General features: G+C 35.3%; 1 pseudogene; it reads right to left on the reverse strand.

Annotated features, from left to right (window-relative positions):
- Positions 1–21,401, reverse strand: part of LOC149541883 (filament-like plant protein 4) — a 105,766-nt pseudogene that overhangs the window by 60,337 nt on the left and 24,028 nt on the right.

Consider the following 21,401-nt stretch of genomic DNA (forward strand, 5'->3'; position numbering starts at 1 on the left):
TAGAAATAGGAGGCCAAGTACAACTATGCAATAAAAAATAGCAAAAGAAAAGAAAAAGGACAACACCCAAACAACTACAAAGTTTTCAATAGGTTCACAGCTTGATCTACTAGAATGATCATATTTTTCGCAAAAGCTTTCATTTCATCCAGCTTTTTTGCTTCTACTCCTTCATTCTTCTTGAAATTTTCCCTTGTGTGCTTGCTTGGGCCTTGGTCCTCATTCACAGTGGAGGAGTCATGTTCTTTAGTCTGATCCATCTTATTTAGCAATGCATTGAAGTTATCAGCCATAGTCTTAAAAATCCTACAATTTTGATTAGCTAATTTCTTGATCATTTTTTTCCATATTACTTACACTAGCATCTAGGCTCTCCATCCTTTTTTGGATATCTTTTTTTACCTGTTCAAGGTTCCTATTTTTTATTTCAATTGTTGGCACCTGCTTCATTAAGTTTTTAACCTCTTCCACATTGCCAATGACTTCAAATAATGTATCAATGTGTTAACCTAGTGTACACTCCCCCCTTGTCATCTTACTAAGTTGATCAAAATCCTTTTAAATATCTTGCTTTTGTTATTCAAGGGTCTCGATATCCTTCAAAATTGACCCTGGGTTACCCATGATTCCCTTTAGGAACCCCTTCTCATCCTCATCCCTATTATGTTCAAAATAGTGTTCTTTCTCCCCTTGTTTGTCTTTAACCAATTATACCTCCTTGGGAACATTTTCATCACCCTCATCCTGAGAAGACACCATTTTTCTTTTTCTTTCCATCTTTTTGATTAACAATTCATCATCAGAGGGAACAAAGACCCTATCCACATTCTTTCCCTTGTTACCCAAGACCTTCCCTATGATTTCACTCTTCTAAAATCCCTTTCTCTACTCCTCCTTGTAGTCACTCTCTTGATATGACTCACTCCCCTTTCCCTTCCTTTTCTTCTTGGAAGCACTACCTAGATTCCCCTTTCATGTTCTTCTTTACATCCACCTCATTCACTTCATCCTTGGTGTCCTTATCAAAATCCTCCTCTGAATCACTACCCTCCATCTCATAATCAATCAATTTCTTACTTTGCCTAGGCCTATCCACATTTTTTGACTTCAAAAGGTTCATAATGAGAACCATTAACCCCTCATGGCATGCATGATCTCTGTTAGGATCATTTTGAAAGGCAAGAATTGAATTACCCAGAGATTGTCTAAGGTAAAAAGGAAGATTTATCCTAACCCCATGCCTAAAATGATTGACTAACATGAAATGGTGACCATAAATCTTAGTGAAGCACCCATCCAAAGTAAGATACTCAATAATCACAAACAAAAAAAATCTCCATGGGCATAAAATGGAAGTTGGGCTATAGTAGGAATTACCTATTTTAACTAGTCTATTGCATTCTTTGGCTGAATCTGCAAACTCATCGACCATCCTATCTAAGAGCTTCCTATCTTGGTAGAAATTGATGCCCTCCATCTTCAACCCCACAGCTTTAGAAATGATGTCTCCAAACACATCCATCTTTTAATTTTCCACTAGAATAGTCTCATCTTTCCAAGTCTTAATGAAATATTGGGTAATAGTAGGATTGTTTCCTTTTAATTTTTCCACAAAACTAGTAAAGTTCCCTTGCTCTAGAATTTCCTAGATTTCCTTCTTATTCCTCCACTCATTACAACTAGTCAGTTCAATTATTTTTTTCTTTCCTCCCATCTTCTTATCTCCAATATGAATTTCCTCTCTTCTCAGAAAAAACCCTCTATAACTGAATATCATAGTCGATATCATAGCCAAGGAAAAAAGTGACAAATAAGACCCACATTCCATGTGGAATTGAATGTTAATACATGACTATCCTTCTCATAATAGCCCACCACTTCCCAATTCTTCTCATATAATAATTACTTCTTCTAGTCATATTCATTATTGATGAAGCACTTTTTCTTACTTCTAACGTTGTCACGTTCGATCAGTAAGCACCCCTCAATAGGTATTATATCATTAGAATTCCATATTACCTTTTCATCACTCTTGCATGCCACATTAGCTGCCCAGTCAACAACTTGATTTGTGTCTCTATAATTATGAGTGACAACGTAGATACCAAAGGAATTGATAAGACCTATGGCTTGACTAATAATATTATTAATTTTCTAGGAAGAATTGGTAACTTTATTAAGGAAATTAATTATATTAAGGGAGTCCCCCTCAAGCCATATCTTATTCAAAATCAAACTCTTTGCATAGTGAAGACCATAGAGGGCTACACTAGCCGTTGCCACATGGTTAGTTTGAATTCCAATAGGAATGGTCATTATACTCATTCTATCCCCATTCACATTCCTAAGAATGATACCACAACCAAAAATTATTGGGTTGCCTTTTGAGGCCCCAGCAAAATTTATCTTATACTAGGACCAATTTGCATCAAACTAATACCATTTAAATTCTAATCTTGAATCACCAATTCTTCCCAATAATTTTGAGGATGTTGACCTTTTCTATTGGATCTAATATTCTTAGTCACCATATTCTTTATATTATAGAAAACCTGATCTAGATTAGATTCAACATCCCTAAACACCATATCATTATGTTCCTTCCAAACACCCCAACAAAGGAATGATAGAATAAAATCCCACAATCTTAAAACTAAGGAATTATTAGAAGGTGGCTTCCAAGCATTGAAAAAAATTGAATGGTAGCAAGGAAAACCCAAGCCATATTTAGCAAACCATAGACCATTTCCCAAACTCATTTAATATAAGAATAGTGCAAAGTCATATAGGTAACCAACTCAACATCATTCTTACAAAGGTAACATCTATTAACTATGTTGAACCCTCTCTTCAATAAATTATCTGTTGTCAAGATTTTTTCCTACAAAAGAATCCAAAAAAATATGTTAACTTTGGGGGTCATACCTTTAAACCATGTTTTAGCCCAGAAAGGCTCATGATGTTCTTCAAAAGCATTAGCATACACCAAGGACAAAGAAAAAAACCCCATTAGGATTATATTTCTAAATCAGTGCATCCTCATCATGGCTTAAAAAGACAACATTCAGAATCTTGTTGAGATCAATTAGGTTTCTATCCACTCTCTTGAAATCCAACCATTTATTCTCTTCTCAATAGTCTTCTGCAAAAATCTCGAAGAGATTCTTACACTGCTCCATAAAACTATTCCACCTTTGATCAGCACTGAGTGGATGATTAAGAATCCAAATATCATCCCAAAAAAGAATAGTCCTCCCATTTCCCACTTTCCATCTAACCCCTTTCTTAATAATATATTTATTTTTTTGAACATGTTTCCAAATCATTGAACCCCCTTGCATAGACTCATTATTAAAAAAAAATTTAAGATCTTGGTTCTCCCTATTATATTTATCATTCCAAATATCACACCATTCACCTTCCTCTTTATGCTATCTCCATAACAACTTGGCAAGTAAAGAATCATTCATAGTGGTGACTCTTCTAAGTCCAAAGCCACCTTTATTAAAAGGCATTCACACTTTCTCCCAAGCAATCAAGGGCAGTCTTTTCTTTTTTTTCCATACCCATCCATAAGAAAAGGTTTTGAATTTTCTCAATTGTCATCTCAAACTTTCTAGGGATCTTAAAAGCACTCAAAGTATACAACAAAACATTCTATAAAATGGATTTAAGGACAATAACATTTCCAGCCTAACTAAGGAGGGAACCTTTCCACCCTACTAACTTTGATTGAATTTTATCAATCAACAAACTCCAAAAGATCTTAGGTATGTCCATAAAAAGGGGTAATCCTAGATAAGAATCCGTTAAGATGCTAATCTCACAACCAATAATCTTTTTAATTTTGTTCTATCTAATATCATTAACATTGATAAAATATATCACACTTTTGTTCCAATTAATAATTTGACCCAAAGCTTGCCCATAATCCTCTAAAACCTTCTTTATGTTTCTAGTATTTCTAATTTAAGCTTCTCTCATAACTATAGAATCATCCACAAATTGCTAATGTGAACAAATCAGCTCTTTGCATGAGGATTTCAGACCAACAAAATTTGCCACATTCACCATTGTTTCCACAAATCTTCCCAGACATTCAACCATTAGAATGAAAAGGATAGGTGAAATTGAATCCCCCTACCTTAAACCACATAAAGCTCTAAAAAAAGGAGTTGGTGAACCATTCACAAGCACTGAGAAAGTAGCAGAAGAAACTAACATAAGGACCAAATCCCTAAATCTCTTATTAAAACCAAAAGCTTTGAGCCCTCTTTGTATAAAATCCTAGTCCACTCTATCATAAGCTTTGAATAGATCAATTTTAAGGAGAAGCCCCTCTTTCTTAGAGATAGTGAGAGAGTGAATATTTTCATGCACTGAAATAATTGAACCCAAAATTTTCCTACTAGGAAAAAAACCATTCTACTACCTAGATATCAACTTAGGGAGAAGAGAAAAAATTATGAGAGGTAGCACATTAGAAATAACTTTATAAAAAGAATTACAAAGACTCATTGGTTGAAACTGGTCCATACTATCAACACTTGACTTCTTTGGAATTAAAGCAAGGAAGGTATCATTCAATTCTTTGAGAATTTTCCTAGAACCAAAGACATCCTTAACCCCAATACTTAAGGAAAAATAAGAAATGAAACCCATCTAGCCCTAGTGCCTTGTCTCCATCAAAGGAGAAAACAACCTTGGAAATTTCTTCATTAGATGGAATAGAAGTTAGGAGTATATTATGATCCTATGAAATATAGTTTGGGATGTAGTCCAAAAACATATTCTACTTTTCCTTGTCCACATTGGGATCACCTTGTAGTAAATTCCTAAAAAAATCCATTGCTTCACTCTTTATAATCTCCTCATCCTTTGTTGACCCTCCATTAGTATTGAGTTGAGAAATTCTATTAGTCATGCTATGCTTCAAAGTGGTCATGTGAAAGTACTTAGTATTTCGATCCCCTTCCTTTAAAAAACATTTCTAGATCAATGCCTCCAGAACATCTCCTCCTTAGTAATAATATCATGAATCTCAATCAATTTCACACTCTCTTCTTCCCTAGAAATAGTCTCATATCCATCAACCTGAATATTGTCCTAAATTTCTTTAAGCTCCTCCAAAACTTTCTTTTTATTCTCAAAAAATGTTCCCAGAAGTATCCTTATTCCATTTTTTGATAATTTTTTTTAACATTTTTCAGCTTAGAAGCAATTTTGAACATGACAGTACACTCCACATGAATTCTCCACCATTCCTTGATAAGATTTTCCAATTTGAGATGGAGAGTCCACATTTTTCAAACCTAAATGGGTAATTCATCTTAAATGTTAACAGATCAGCCACAAGAAAAATGGGATAGTGATCTGATCCAATATGAACTTGAGCACTAAGAGAGCATTTATATTTTAAGAACCAATCACTACTAATAAGAGCTCTATCAAATTGGACCTGAATGAGGTTATGTCTAGTTCTTCTATTTGTCCAAGTATAATCAATCCCATGCAAATCCATATCATGTAGAAGATGATTATCAGTAAAATCCATTAAATCCAATATGTTATCCAAGTTAGTCTAACTTCCTCTCATCTTGTCAATTTCTTTTAGAGTATTAAAATCCCCCATAATGATCCATTTCTCCGGAACAAAATTTCTTCTTTGATTAGTGATATCTTCCCAAAGAGCTTTTCTACCCCATTTAGAGTTGCGAGCATAAACATTAGTAAGCACCCAAATAGAGCCATCCTTAGAATTGGTAAATTTGATGTTCATCGTATTTTTATTCTGAGAGATAAGCTCCCCATCAATACATTTAAAATTCTAGTAAACCACCATACCACCTAAGGACCCATCTAAATCATTCCCAATAATCTTGTCTCCCCTAAAAACCAAGAGACCTTCCACTTTATCCTTCAACATTTTAGTTTCTTGAATTAGTACAATATCTGGTTTGTTATCCCTAATCATATTCTTCATAATATCTTGTTTGTGAGGATTATTTAATCCTCTAATATTCCATGATATGAACCTCATTTCTTATGGAAATTTTTTGAGTCTAAGATAGTCCTCTGACTACCATCTACAATACTTCTATTAGTCTCAACATTTATTCTTTGCACATTAGATGGTCTACCTATTGAAGAAGTAGATACACCAACATCTCCAACCTTAAAACCTTTACCTGATTATGTTGTAGGTGGACAATAGTCCCTAGTCTTGTTGCTCTTCATTTCACCTTTTTTACTACCTTTTCCCAAAGGTCTTATAGGGATATCTCCTTTCTTATTGCTCCTAATTTTAACCAAACTATTCTCTTTATTCCATTTGGAGGATACACCCTCAGTTTTCTTTTTAGATTTAGAAGTTCTATTACCCCCAACTAGAGTCCAGTCTACACTAGAGTTCTCCTCTGCCCCCTGAATTTTAAAGATTTCCTCAACCCCCCCCACCCCCCCCCCCCCCCCCCCCCATTATGATTACTTTCTATGGTAGTAACATCTATTAGAGGTTTAATCAGACATTGATCTTCCTTACCCATGATGATAGAATCAGGTTCCTTAAATGAATCATAAACATCTTCAATAGTGGTATCATTATGGATCTCCCCACTATCATCTTCATCCCCATTATTAGGATTAATCACACCTCCTTCATGAATTAGACCTTTATCCTCATTACCATGATCCAAAGGAACCCTAACCTGATTATCCCCATCAGCATTCATCTTTGGTTGAGAAGCTTCTTCATCAATCATCAAGGTTCCCTTCACCAAACCACTAACCTCCTAGGATTTCCTTACCTTACCACTGCATACTCATCTCCATTTTGATCATTCAATCCTTTATGCACCCAGATTTTTTGAAATTTTTTGGGTGCACCATTCAAAGATGGAAATTTTATAGCTCGATGTCTAGATTTTTTGTACTAGAAATAAGCAAAGGGGATAGTCTCATACTCAATATTTTGTCTCCATATACCAATTTTAGATTTGAGAAAATTAAATTATGGCATATTCGTACCTTGAAGAAACCCACATAGATTCTAGCATAGGTCATTCTTCCCCTCAAAATTGTGACTGGATCCATAGAGAGGAGCTCACCAAAGGTACTAGAAATACCTTGAAACACATCCTCCACCCAAAATTCCATTAACAACCCTATCAATCTAATCCAAACCGGATCTTGAATTCTAGATTCATCTAGAGAATACAAGTTTGGAGCCCATTTTTGCAAAATCAAAGTATGTTTACCCACAACCCAAGGACCATTGCAAAAGATCTCACTTTTATCTTCTTTACAAGAAAAACCAAAAGAGAGGCATCCTTTAGCCATCACAACAATTTACACCTAGCATTTTTAAGCCCACTTCCTTCGAACAAAGGCCCTGACAACCTCAATGTTGGGCCTGGCACCTAAAAATCTTCCTACCAAGGTTGAATCCATCCTATAAATATTTTTATCAATGATTTTATTTTGGATTTCTATTGAAAACATACATTTATCCTTTGAAGAAATATTCTTGACTGATGGAAAGGCAGACTTGCAAGCTAGTTTAATATCAAATAGACTAGCCCATTTTTTTAGCAGAACAATAGCCTACCTACAAAGAGCCCCTCACCCCCCCCCCCCCCCCCAAGATCCTCCATAGTTTTACCATCATTGAGATCATTCCACCTTGAAGTATTGTCCCTTACTAACTCTGATTGCACTCCCAATCCAGTTGAATATGTCTTATTCCCCCCTAAAAATTTGAATCCATTTTTCCCACCCACCACACCTACACTACTCCAACTCCTACTTACCATTCTGGTATATAGAATGAATGAGATTTTTATGCTCAATAATATATTTGAACTATAGGGTTTAAAAATTGTTACCCCTTCAAATGGTGTTGCAATAGTAATTGGTGTTGCTACTATCACCTTAGTCTATCCACTAGTCTTCATTTCCAAAACAATACCTTTGATCTCATTAAACTCCTCTTGAGTCATACCTGATTCCTTGAGGATGGAATCTATCTTTTTCTCCACTTTCTTCTTAATTTCCTTGTTGTGAAGTTTAGAATGAACTTCCCTTACCTTCTCCTCATAGGTACCCCATCTAGGGCATTTAGTGTCCTTCTCTGACTGTAGTATAATTCATGCATACCCTTCTATGAGTTCTTCACTCATCTCCTATCTCATGGGTTCAATGAATTTTACCCTTGGCTCTACTACTTCCATATAAGTATTATTAGTTTCCACCATGAAGCATATTTGATCTTTATAATTTTCTACCATGGAGGGAGGGATTATATATCTCTATTTCATCTCAGACTAAAATTTCTTCATCATTCTATCAATGTCACCATCTTTCACATTTTACAATCTTTCCCTGTAACATTGTGTTAGTGTTGGTGTACATAAGTATTTACTTATTACACTTACTTAAGTTTTACTTAGGTTAATGCATTATTTTATTATTATTTTAGGTGAGACACTTAAGAGTTTGTAAACTCTCATTGAGTTACGCAACTCTAATTATGCACATGGTGTCTACAACATAGGAGTATGCATCATTCACTTAGTTGTCATGTTGACAACATAGTTATTTGCACTCCTCATTTAGCACATGTTGTCTACTCCATTGATTTGCATGCTACACCATTGTAGGCTTATCCTCACATCATCACACTTAATCCTGTGCTCAATGGAGGATAACCTATATCTAGTGGACATGTGCCTAATTGTATTACATATCATGATGCTAACTTCTATGCATTTCAGAAGCTCTCCTAAGGCCTTTATATTTAGGCACTCCTAGTGTACTCTCAACCAGTTATTGAATGAATATCGTCATTCTGATAATACTCTATCTATTTTGGTCTACTGTGTGCTTATGTTGAGTTTTTTAGTTCTTGGGTGAATTCTGGCCTAAGTCAAATTCTTACATGGTATCAAAGCCAAGAAGGATTCTCATCACGTAGCCGTTAGAGACCATTCATGCTTCAGCACCTCGACACGCATCTGGAGGATCCGCAAAAAATGGGAGCATCTAGAGCCAGATTTTACCTCACCATTGTGTTCGAAGTGTCAATTCGGTGAAGATTGACTATAAATTTGCCTATATTCAATGAAAGTTGATCGTGAGGCAAAAAAATTTTGCAAATCAAAACTCAGAGGCCCCAATTTGCAATTCGGGTATGATCATTTCTTGATCTGATTACTAATTTTCAAATCTATTATTTCTTTGTATTCTCAAAATTATTTTTTGGATTTCTTCCTATCAGAGAAAAAAAATATTGTAGTATTGAGCTGTTAGATCTTGTACTGCAAATTTGGCAGAATTTTTATTTATTTCGCAGGGCTTATATTTTAATTGGCAGACTCATTCAATCATTCTGCAGGCTCTTGATTCACACTACGGATACCATACACTACACAAAAAAATTTGGTGAGCAACTCCACCAATCAATGGCAATGCACAATTCTGTCACTGGCATTATAATGACCATTTCCTACCTGCGCATGTTGTATCGTAGGTTATTACTTTTATAAACCCATCTCCATCATCCTCCCACCAATGTGGGACAAACATTGACAAAATTGGCAACTAAGAACTAAATTTTTTGCATATTCTATCAACAGCCAGCTCCCAAATTTGGCAATGGCAGCGATGACTCTACAGTGACTATGCATACAGTTAGCATACAATGGGTACACGTGGAGGTTAGTTTCGTCGATCTACCATTCAGTCAGCACAAGCGACATATCTGCACAGACCCATAGTAATCTACCAGCTCAATAGATGTGCAGGTGGATAGATCTGAGATTGACTACATCGTCATCTAATTGTACCATCCCAGTCACTAGGACAGCTACCATGACAAATGGCATCTGAATCAGAGCCACCTCCTCTGCCACATCTGCTAACTCTGCAAAAAAAGTTAGCGATCCAATCAGTGCCATGTAGACAATATGTCATCGGCCACATCAGTGTATGATCTAGCACATCATCCACGTTCATATAGTTCTGTACGATCATACAAGTGCCACATCATGCTAACATCATCTTGGGCCAAGGGTCTGTTGACGTCATCCAAGTCATGAGCTTAAATTTGATGCTCTTTTAGACATCATTTCAAGGAAAAATAGAACTGTTGCAATGGTTGTATAGCTATCAAATTTAACCCCCTCATTCGTTGATGCAACCCCTCTTTAGATTCATTTTGGTTTTTGTAGTCTGACTTCAAGAGGCCATAACTTGCACATCCAAACTCCAAATCAAGTGAATTTTTTTTGAAATTGGGTAAAATTTTCTAAATTTTGCAGTGGTGTAGCTATTTTCTAGTTTTGGTGCTCAGATTGTTTAGAATTTGCATTTTTTGGCCACTATAATAGGATAATCCTGCATTTTACAATTTCAAATGCTTCATACGGGCACATCTAGAGTCAAAAATAGTTTCTTTTCTTTTTTAGAGTGCATATTTTTTCATCTACTTTCTAGATCTAACATCAAATTGTCATGTTGTGTGGAAAAAATTGTCAATTTCAGCAATAAGACCTTTCTTAGCTTTGTAATACTTCAGAATTGTATCACATTGTAAAGTATCTGATTTGTACTCCATTAAGAGGTTGTAACAAGAAAAATCAAAAGTCCACGAAGGACAAAATTGGCAAGTGGCTTATTGTAATCGCACTACTGATATAGTGCCCAAAGCATCTATTTTGGGGGGGTTTCTTGATATAGTGAAAAGGGGGGGTGTTCTTGGTGTTGTGTTCTCTCTTTTCTGCACATTTCTTTCATTTTTTGCATTATGGGAAACTTTAAGCTTCCTAAATTAACTCCTCATAACTATTCTTCACGGTCAATCAAAATGTTGTATCACTTAATGCATAATGGAGTTTCACAATTTGTAGATGGTACTCTTCCTAAACTAGCAAGTGATAATGTATCAACAAGTGAAATTTCAAATTGGGTAGCCATGGATAGAAAAGCCCTAGGTGATATATGTTTGGGGGTAGATGATAAAATCATGTATCAAATCAAGAAATGTACTACATCCAAGGAAGCTTGGGATACCCTCGAAAGCCTTTATGGGAAAGTGTCTGAAGAGGATGTGTTCAAAATTGAAGATGAGCTTGTTTCCTTATATCCTAAGTTGTATGATTCCATACAGGACTTCATCATCAAGTTGAATGAATTAAGGACGAAGCTTACTAATTGTGGGAATTCAATCAAAGATGACAGACTGATCTATCTCATCCATAACAAGCTGCCATCAGAATATTCCACATTTGTATCTTCTTTTAACACCTCTAAGACTACCTTGGGGTCTACCTACAAGAAAGTAACTTTTGATGAATATGCTAAATTGTTGGATGATGAAGAAAAGAAGTTGAAATCAATGGGGATTGATAAGTAGGAGATAATTTCCACAGCTAGTCAAATTGTGATATGAATATCAGGATTTAACTGTGTGATTTTGAGTCAAACTCGATGACACATGTTTCATGAGTAGTGATTCAACATGAATCCATCTCTCATGAGAATAAATGTAACACTTAGCACTCATTGGATCTAGGTGATGCTCACAGGGGTGAAGCACCGGGACTTCCCGGGAGGTCACCCATCCCAGTACTACTCCAACCTGAGCGCGCTTAACTACAGAGTTTCCTCCTTAGTTAAACCCAAAGCTTGCGACCCCATTTGCAAAACCTTCACCAAGTGTTGTGCCTTATTGTGATATCAATATCACAATTTGACTAGCTGTGGAAATTATCTCCTACTTATCAATTGATGAGCTTAAGGGGCTTTCTAATGAATGGTTGATAAGGCACAACACTTGGTGAAGGTTTTGCAAATGGGGTTGCAAGCTTTGGGTTTAACTGAGGAAACTCTATAGTTAAGCGCGCTCAGGCTGGAGTAGTACTGGGATGGGTGACCTCCTGGGAAGTCCCGGTGCTTCACCCCTGTGAGCATCACCTAGATACAATGAGTACTAAGTGTTCCATTTATTCTCATGAGAGATGGATTCATGTTGAATCACTACTCATGAAACATGGGTCATCGATTTTGACTCAAAATCACATAGTTAAATCCTAATATTCATATCACAATCAATGGGGATTCTCAAAACACCTTAGTCCAAAGCATTGGTGGCTAATGAGGGTTCTCAAAATTCAGCTAGACAATCTTCAAACAAAGGAAAGGGTAAGAAGAAGTGGAAGAAGGACAAATCTGAGGATGCAGAAAAGACAACACCACAATCCAATCAACAAGGCAAGTCCTCGAATTCTAACAAAAAAGGGGACAATAATAAGGAGAAAAAGAAGTGTTCTTATTGCAAGAAATCAAGTCATGAAGAGCATGAGTGTTATCTCAAAAAGATTGATGAGTTGACCAACATCATGAAGAGACATAATGTTCCATTGCCTAATGCTTATAAGGATAAAGGGTCATCTTCTGATTCAAAGGGCAAAGGACAAGCATTCATGGCAAATGAAAACTCTTCAAAGGAATGAATATTTGACTCAAGTGCCTCATATCATATGGGTTCTTCAAAAGAGGATTTTTCTTCATTAAATCACTCAAAGGTACCACACATTTTCATGGGGAATGATAGAAAAATGGAAGTTGAAGGAAAAGGAAACGTGGAGATGGAAAATGGAGAGTTTCAAGAGGTTCTCTATTTTCCAAACCTAAGTTCAAATCTCCTATCAATCTACCAAATCACTCACCTCATAGATGGACATAGAGTTGAGTTCCTTCCAGACTCAATAAAAGTGCACAATCTTAAAGACAATTCCTTGGTTGCAGTGGGGAAAGTGAATGATAAAAAAAGGTTATACTCTTTCTCTCATTTTGTGCCCAAGTCTCCTTCAAAGGCCTTGTTATCTCAATTAAATTCCAACATGCAATTATGGCATGAGCGGTATGGTTATCTTGACTGCCACTATCTTCAGCAACTTTGCACATACCAAATGGTGAAAGGTCTACCTCAAATCAACTTTTCTAAGGGTGAATGTTCAATAGATCTAGTGGATATGCATCCAGAGGGGAAGTTACCAAGAGGGAAGTCTTCAAGAGCTCCAGGTGTTCTATAGATGGTTCACATGGTATTAGCAGGTCCTTTTGCATTCAGCCAGGGTCTCTACATACTCACTTTTGTTGATGACTATTCAAGGTTCCCTTGGGTCTACTTTCTGCATAACAAGAATGAAGTGTTGGACAAGTTTCTAGACTTCAAGGCTCATGTAGAATGAAAATCCAGAAAGGCCACCAAAGTACTTTGCATGGACAATGGAAACATGGATGTGAATAGAAGACTTAAAGACTTTTGCAAACATGAGGGAATTGATCTTCAGACTCTGCCAGCATTCAGTCTGCATAAGACAGATGTTGCAGCTTTGAGGATTCAAACTCTTAAGTATATGGCAAGTTGCATGATTCATGCCAAGTCTCTAGATTCAAAATTAGAAGTCGAAGCAATCTCTTGTGCCACTCACATTCTTAATCATTCTCCTCATCCAACCTTAGATGGAAAAACTCCTTTTGAGGCATCGTGTGGCAGAAAACCTATTGTGTCACACTTCAGAGTCTTCGGTTGTCCTGCATGGGCAAAGATATCTTCTAGAGGATGCAAGGCATAGTCATCTCAGCCTTGTATCTTCATTGGTTATAAAGACAGTGTGAAGGCATATAGACTTCTAGATCTTGAGACACATTAGATATTTGTGGAAAAGGATGTACATTTTGAGGAAAGTTCACCCAGCTTGTCCTCCACTCCTCTTCACACATCATACAATGTGGAAACTGATAGTGATTTCAGTTATAGTGCTTCAACAAATTTAGACACATGGGGTTATGTCGATAGTTGTAGCAAGAGGTCACTTCATCAGTTTAGTCTGCATGCATACATAGCCATAATGATAGGTCCAAAATAGCAGGGTACATCTAGTCTTCCAGATATAGGTTCAGTGATAGATTTGGGAGATAGTATTTATGATTTGCCTCTTCTTCTTGATGCAAAATTACCTTCCTCAATTGTCACGAGGGTTCCATCTGACTCTCTTGTTCATTCTCTACATGATCGATCCTCACAGGTTGAAGTGATTGTGGATACTTATGATCAGCAGTTGCAGTAGGATTCTTCATCAGTTGCAGAGTCAGACAGTTCTTTGGGACAGGTTCTTCAGCCAGTTGAGTAGGTTTCAGAGATATCACTTATTCATGGGATTCTTTCCACACACAGCGGAAGCATCTCGTTTGTACCCTTGGCATTGTTTCTTCCTAAGGGGAGGAACACCATTCTGCAGTCTTAGATTAGCTTCTTCATCGGAGCAATCACTATTTGACATTCTTCTTTGTGGGGGGGGGGGGGGGCCTATCCTGTCTATCTTCCTCTTCTCATCATTCTCTTATGTATATACTGGATGTATGTCATAATGGGGGGGTCTTGATTACTCCATCCATCCATGCATCCCTATTTACCTCTCTTTTTGGGGGAGGGTTTTTCCCATGAGGTTTTCCCTCTTTCCCCGCTTTATGAGAGATTGCATATGATTATGTACATGGGTACCTAACATGGCCTAGTAGCCGAGACCCATCATGCATTTCATCCTAGATTTCGTAAACTTAAGGGCATTCCCCTAAGTTGCACTTAAGGGGGGGTGTTGGTGTAAATAAGTATTTACTTATTACACTTACTTAAGTTTTACTTAGGTTAATGCATTATTTTATTATTATTTTAGGTGAGACACTTAGGAGTTTGTGAACTCTCATTGAGTTACGCAACTCTAATTATGCACATGGTGTCTACAACATAGGAGTATGCATCATTCACTCAGTTGTCATGTTGACAACACAGTTATTCGCACTCCTCATTTAGCACATGTTGTCTACTCCACTGATTTGCATGCTACACCATTGTAGGCTTATCCTCACATCATTGCACTTAATCCCGTGCTCAATGGAGGATAACCCATATCTGGTGGACATGTGCTTGGTTGTATGACATATCATGATGCTAACTTCTATGCATTCTAGAAGCTCTCCTAAGACCTTTATATTACAGCACTCCTAGTGTACTCTCAACTAGTTATTGAATGAATATCATCATTCTGATCATACTCTATCTATTTTGGTCTACTGTGTGCTTGTGTTGAGTTCTTTAGTTCTTGGGTGAATTCTGGCCTAAGCCAAATTCTTACAGTTAGCATCTTCATAGTACATCCATCACTATCCCAATTTTTCATTCCAGTGAATTTCTTGGTTGCATAAAAGAACATATGTGTAAGTAAAAAATCAAATCTAAAGACTATATTCTTGGTCTTCTTTATCTTTTCAATATTCTCCAAAATTTGTGTTCTAACAATCTCACACATGTTTACCTTTCTTTTCTCTATAGACATCACATATGTTGCATGCATAAATCCTAATGGCACTAAGTTCACTCTAGAACTATGATTTAGTTTATATCCAAGAATTTCACTCAATAGTTTAACTCCTTTATCCTAAATCATGTCAAATTTCATATTTCTTCCATCAAATTTGGTGTACAAATTTATCTCAACTATCTTTCTCATGTTTCTATCATTCATTGGGTTGCATCCTTCATTACTTAGACCTATGACCTCGTGAATTAGGTCATTTTCAATTATGACTAGTACATCACCTATCCAAAAAATCTCATCATGAACTCTACTCAAAATGATTCTAGTACACTCATGGTTGTCAAACTCCATGTAGAACATATACTTGATTAGATTCAACTCACGTAGGTGTGTGTACTTGCATCTAAGGGTTAGGTCACTATTACACATCACTCCTAATTCCTTATGTATGTCCTCATCTCTAATGCTTTCAAACTTGTAGTGAATGTAACTTCAAACATCCTCTACATGAAACACATTCAATGAGATTTTCAAAAATTCTCCTAGTAAATCATCCACTAAAAAAACAAATGGGTGTTTCTTGAATTTTTACTTGGGCCTATCACTTACATCATATATTGTCTAAATTTCCATAATTATTAACTATATACACTAGAAATTTAATTCAAGCTTCATAAAATACCTTAAAATATTCCATTTAGGGCTTTGGCAACTTCACACTTCAAACACCTTTCTTTGCACTTGAAGTCACTATCAAATTGCTATTAAATTTCTCTAAACTCTTTGCATGATCGAATGGCACTCACAATCTTGTTTGCAATCTTTAAATCACTTCAAATTGGACTCTACATTAAATGCACATCTACCACAAATTCAAAAATTGTCACTGATCACTAGAAAACTTTTTTCCTATCTTATAACTTCCTGTGATCATATCTAAGCTTGTGCGCTCAACCATAGCTTCCTCTCTATGTCTTATACCTATTGTTCACTGTGCAACTTCTAAATCACTCTTTAACATTAGTTCTGATTAACTAATGCATTTTCTCTATTAGAACTACTTAATTTAGATAGGATAAGTCACAAATAACTTTTGACTTCAATTTCCCTTCAAGTGCATCAAAATATTGTTCTTCCAACACTATATAAGAAATATCTAGATTACAAACCTTCACAAATGCTTCTTTGAATTCATCAACATGTTCCTTGATTGCTTCCTTCTGACTATTGTCACTACCATTATCATTTCTTCTATCATTTTTTTTATTTTTCCTTCTATGATTAGGGGTCCTTTTGAAGTTCCTTCTGTCCATTCTAAAAAATTCTTGTTGTGTGTCCAAATTCATTGCATTACTAATATACAGGTGCATTCTTCCTCTAATTGATTCCATTTAGACTATCAGGTGCTCTACAATTCCTTGCAATGTGTCAAAGATTATTATACTTGTAGCATAGAATCTTTTTTCTTTTATGATTAGATATTTCACCATCATTTGATCTGCTATGTGATCTTCCTTTGTCATTACCTACAGGGTTAGTATTCCTGAACATTCTACTATTTGCATTATTATTATCAAACTTAAGTTTCTTACAATCTATTTTTTTATGTCCATAACCATGACAATTATAACAATAGAAATTAGTAATAGGTTTGAAAGACTTACCAGTGCAATCACTTTTCATATGACCTACTTCATTGTAAAAGAAACATTTACCTCTAAATTCATGTCTAACTTGTTTGGTTTAATCAACTTTCTTAGGTAGATAAACGTGCTCTATTATCTGATGAAGGGTGATACCCTTAATACCATAAACACATAATAGAAACAATAGAAAATGTGAGAAAAAAAATACGGACTTCTTATTTGCACCACAAATGTAAAATTATAGAATTCACAAGTACAATATGCTAACCCACATGGGTGCCTTTATTACAGTAATCTACAAGACAATGTTGTGAACTACACCCAAAGTTGATCTGGACAATGTTGTGAACTACACCCAGAGTTATTCTAGACAATGGTCATGCCTTTCTTAAATAGGAAATTTCATCTCCTAATTATTAGGAAATTTTATGCCATCTGAGAAGGTTCTAGACATTGAAACTTAATACCTAGGGCCAATAAACCCTAACAATACATATAGAGTCAGCCAAATACATCTTTGATAATTATTTTAGATATTTTGGGTAGCCCAACTTTGAAAGGCCATAACTCATGAACCATTGCTCCAATTGGCTATTATCACTTTTTGGAAATGTGAATTCCTGATCTACAAGCCTAGAACAATGCTAGCACCCTTCCATCAATTTTTTAGACCACATTCAAGCACTCTAAGGCCTCCAATAGTGAGCCTAAGGATTTTTCTACAAATTTTTCCACCAAAAATCTGCAATAACTTCTCTAATACTTATGCTTGAGAAATGAGATTTTTATGGTAGGCTTACAACTCTAAAATGAACCTCCCTATAGAAAATGAGAAAATTTCAAACTCATATGACAAACTTACTAAAAATAGCAAGCTCCCAGAAATAGCAAACCCCTTGTCTACTAGTCCTTATTAAAATAGAAAAGAGTGAAAAGAAAATATTTTTGGGTGATAAGAGATTTCTCTTACACCCAAGATGCTCTGCATCATTATCTTAGGTTCATCAGATTTCTTAGACAAATCAACTAGTTCAAGTCCTTTAGATGACTTAATCTTATTATGATTAGTTTCTTTAGGGGTTTCTACAAATGTATTTGATTCTTTCTTGATTTCAAATTTCTTGGCTAACTTTTCTCCAATAAGATATCCAAGACTTGTTTTGTCATAAGAGGGTCTCTAGAAAAATATCTACTCATCAATTTTCTCACTACTCGTATAAAGTTCCTCTAACTATTGTTTAGCCTGTGTCAACTCTCCTTTTACAATAGTGTTGTATTTTTCTAATTTGGCATGTTCTATCTTGATAGAATCTAATTTTGATTTTGGTTGACTCAACTGAGATCTAAGGTTTGCATTCTCACATTTCATATCAAGTTCATTCTTATTGTCATTTTTCATAACGTTCAACTTAAGTTCAACAATTTTCAACTCATGCTTCAAGATCTCATTTTCTTTCTTGAGATTTCTACTTCATCATTATCACTATTCTGCACATTTGATTCATTACTAGATTTTAGATCATCAATCTTATCTTTCAATTTTCTAATGTAAACTTTTGCATCTTCATATCTATCTTTCAGGTTATCTCTTTCTTACTGTAAGAAGGTCAGTATGCTCAAGAGCTTCTTTAAGATTTCTCTTTAACCATTCCATATCCATAGGGATCTTACTCAAGTTATTAAGCCTCTTCAAAGTAACTATGCTTTGATACCAATTGTTAAAAATAGATAATAGTGAGAGGGGGTGATGAATCAGTATTCTATAAACTTTTTCCCACAACTAAATATCGATGATTACTTTATAACTTGCATATGAAAGTAAAATAGCAATGTTCAATAGTAAATATAACCATACACAAAGAGAACTCATAACACCATTATTTTTTAACTAGGGAAACCTTGGCCAAGGGAAAACTCTGGTGGGGATGATACCCACTAGATGATTCACTAAACAAAAGAATCATGTTAAGGATATTGACCCTGTTAGGAGTCTATGAAGTACATATAGTGTCTTGAGTCCTTGTTAGAGGACTAGGCCTTGTTAAAAGCATCAACCCTATTAGGAGTTGCTTCAACCCTATTAGGATTTGGTAGATCAAATACAATGTATGCAAGAAGAGCCCACTTCCTAGCATGCAATAAGCAATAAAGTTCTTCGCAAGTATACGTATACATACAATACTTTCTTACTACTAAAACTTGCACTTGATCTGATCATACATCAGATTTTGTATCACATAGTGCTCACATATCTTTCAAGCTATCTTCACAATATTTTTCACGTCACACATCTTATACATTATTTACATAAGATAAGATCTTTACTTATATCTTGCAAATTAATAAATCTCTGCCTAGTTGGCCTTCATATCTTCACACACTTGACTTGATATAAAATAACTTAGGGATTAATATCTATATTTTTATCCCATCATGACTTAGTAATTATTTTGTCACTAAAATAAGTCCTTAAGTAATACAACTCATATTTCTAATATGCTATGTTATGTCTTATTAATTATATGAACTGGTTAATCAACTATGACTTGCATTGTACTATCCATACACATTTGCACACTGACCTAAATCATCATGAAATTTTCATATAGCTATCCTCAACTATGCATGAGCTAACTCAAAGTGTGTCATTTGTACACATTACATGTATCTTTGTACTACTACAAACTATCTCACACTTAGACAATTTTCTAACTCTAGATACATAAATGAAATATTGAATACATGTTTCCATAAATGACAACACTCTAGACATCTAATTGACCATATTTCCAACACCATCTCTTTTCCTATTGAGCTCCATAGTAAAGTGGTGAATAGTACCTTTTTTGTCATTCCTACTTCTGATCAATTCCAAGTGAAACTTGGTTACCTTGGTTAACTGCCATGTAAGTTATTCCTCTTCTATTCATCAATGTATTAAATTTCCTTATGATTATGAGATTAAGATAATCAATCATAGTCTTTATCATGCTTCTAGGCCTCGATATTGTGGTACTCTTGATTTCTTTTGGCCTTCTCTTCCTACAACTCTGCTTACTCATCTAGACTATATATTTTGTTTGTATCAAGATTATAAATGCTGAAAGATTGTCAAGTTAAGTAAGCCTCATGGTCATTTCCTTGCAACTTCTACACCTCTTTCTTCTAATTCCTCTATTTCTAATGGTCAATCACCTCTTGCATTTTTTGATCCTAGTGTTGTTCCTTTTACTAATATGGATCCTTCTCCCAGTATGGCTCCTGCTAGTGCAATCTCTCCTTCTACATCTCAGCCTTCTTTTGTTCCTCCTCTTGTTTCATCAAAAGGTAAGGAACCAATGGTTGTTGATCCTACTTCATCTTCTTAGCAAGTTTCTAGTAAAACTAAGCATAACCAACATGCTCATGAATGTCAAAAGAATTTTCAAGCTTGTACTAAAGCTCATATGAATGATTCTCAATAGCCCATGTCTGTTGAAGAAGTTAATGATATACATATTCCTATTTTGGATTCTATTTCTATTAATTTAGATGAAGAGGATACTTTAGATAATGATGAGCATGAGATTATTGATATTGATATTAATTTTCCTAATATGCTTTCTAAGCAGCTTAGGGTTACATCTACACTTGAGTATAGTGACTCTCTCGAGAGTCCTTTGGATTTGGCTATTACCCTATTGTATTCATTGACATAGCTCCTATTCAAATTTATCCACCTACTCTTATTACTACTAACTGAGATAGGGGAGAAGGGTATCATGCTTGAAGTGAGTGCTCTATCATAGTATCTTTTTGTTTTTTCTTGTTGTTATGTGCTTCCCCCATATCATGTTTTCTAAATGTATGTTTATATTTCTTTAAATGGCCCTTAATGCTCTATTGGTGCATGGTGATAAATAAATCAACCCATTGCAACATTATTCTATTTGTATCTTACTTCTTCTATCTATCACTATATGTTATGTTGTACATGTGTTATTGTTTGTACTTGTATCCTTGTGTTGACTGCTTGGATTTGTGACATGATAGTACATGTTTTATTGTTTGTACTTGTATCTTTTTTTTTTTTCTTGTTTTTATGTGCTTACCCCATATCATGTTTTCCAAATGTATGTTTATATTTCTTTAAATGGCCCTTAATGCTCTATTGGTGCATGGTGATAAATAAATCAACCCATTGCAACATTATTTTATTTGTATCTTACTTCTTCTATCTATCACTATATGTTATGTTGTACATGTGTTATTGTTTGTACTTGTATCCTTGTGTTGACTGCTTGGATTTGTGACATGATAGTACCAATTCCTTTTGGTCTCTGTGATGGTGATACAAAAAGACTTTTCTTTGTAACTCTTACATATCTTTCTTCCA

This window comes from Cupressus sempervirens, chromosome 8, assembly GCF_028749045.1.
Source record: "Cupressus sempervirens isolate cs-2001-9-10 chromosome 8, ASM2874904v1, whole genome shotgun sequence".
Taxonomy (NCBI): domain Eukaryota; kingdom Viridiplantae; phylum Streptophyta; class Pinopsida; order Cupressales; family Cupressaceae; genus Cupressus; species Cupressus sempervirens.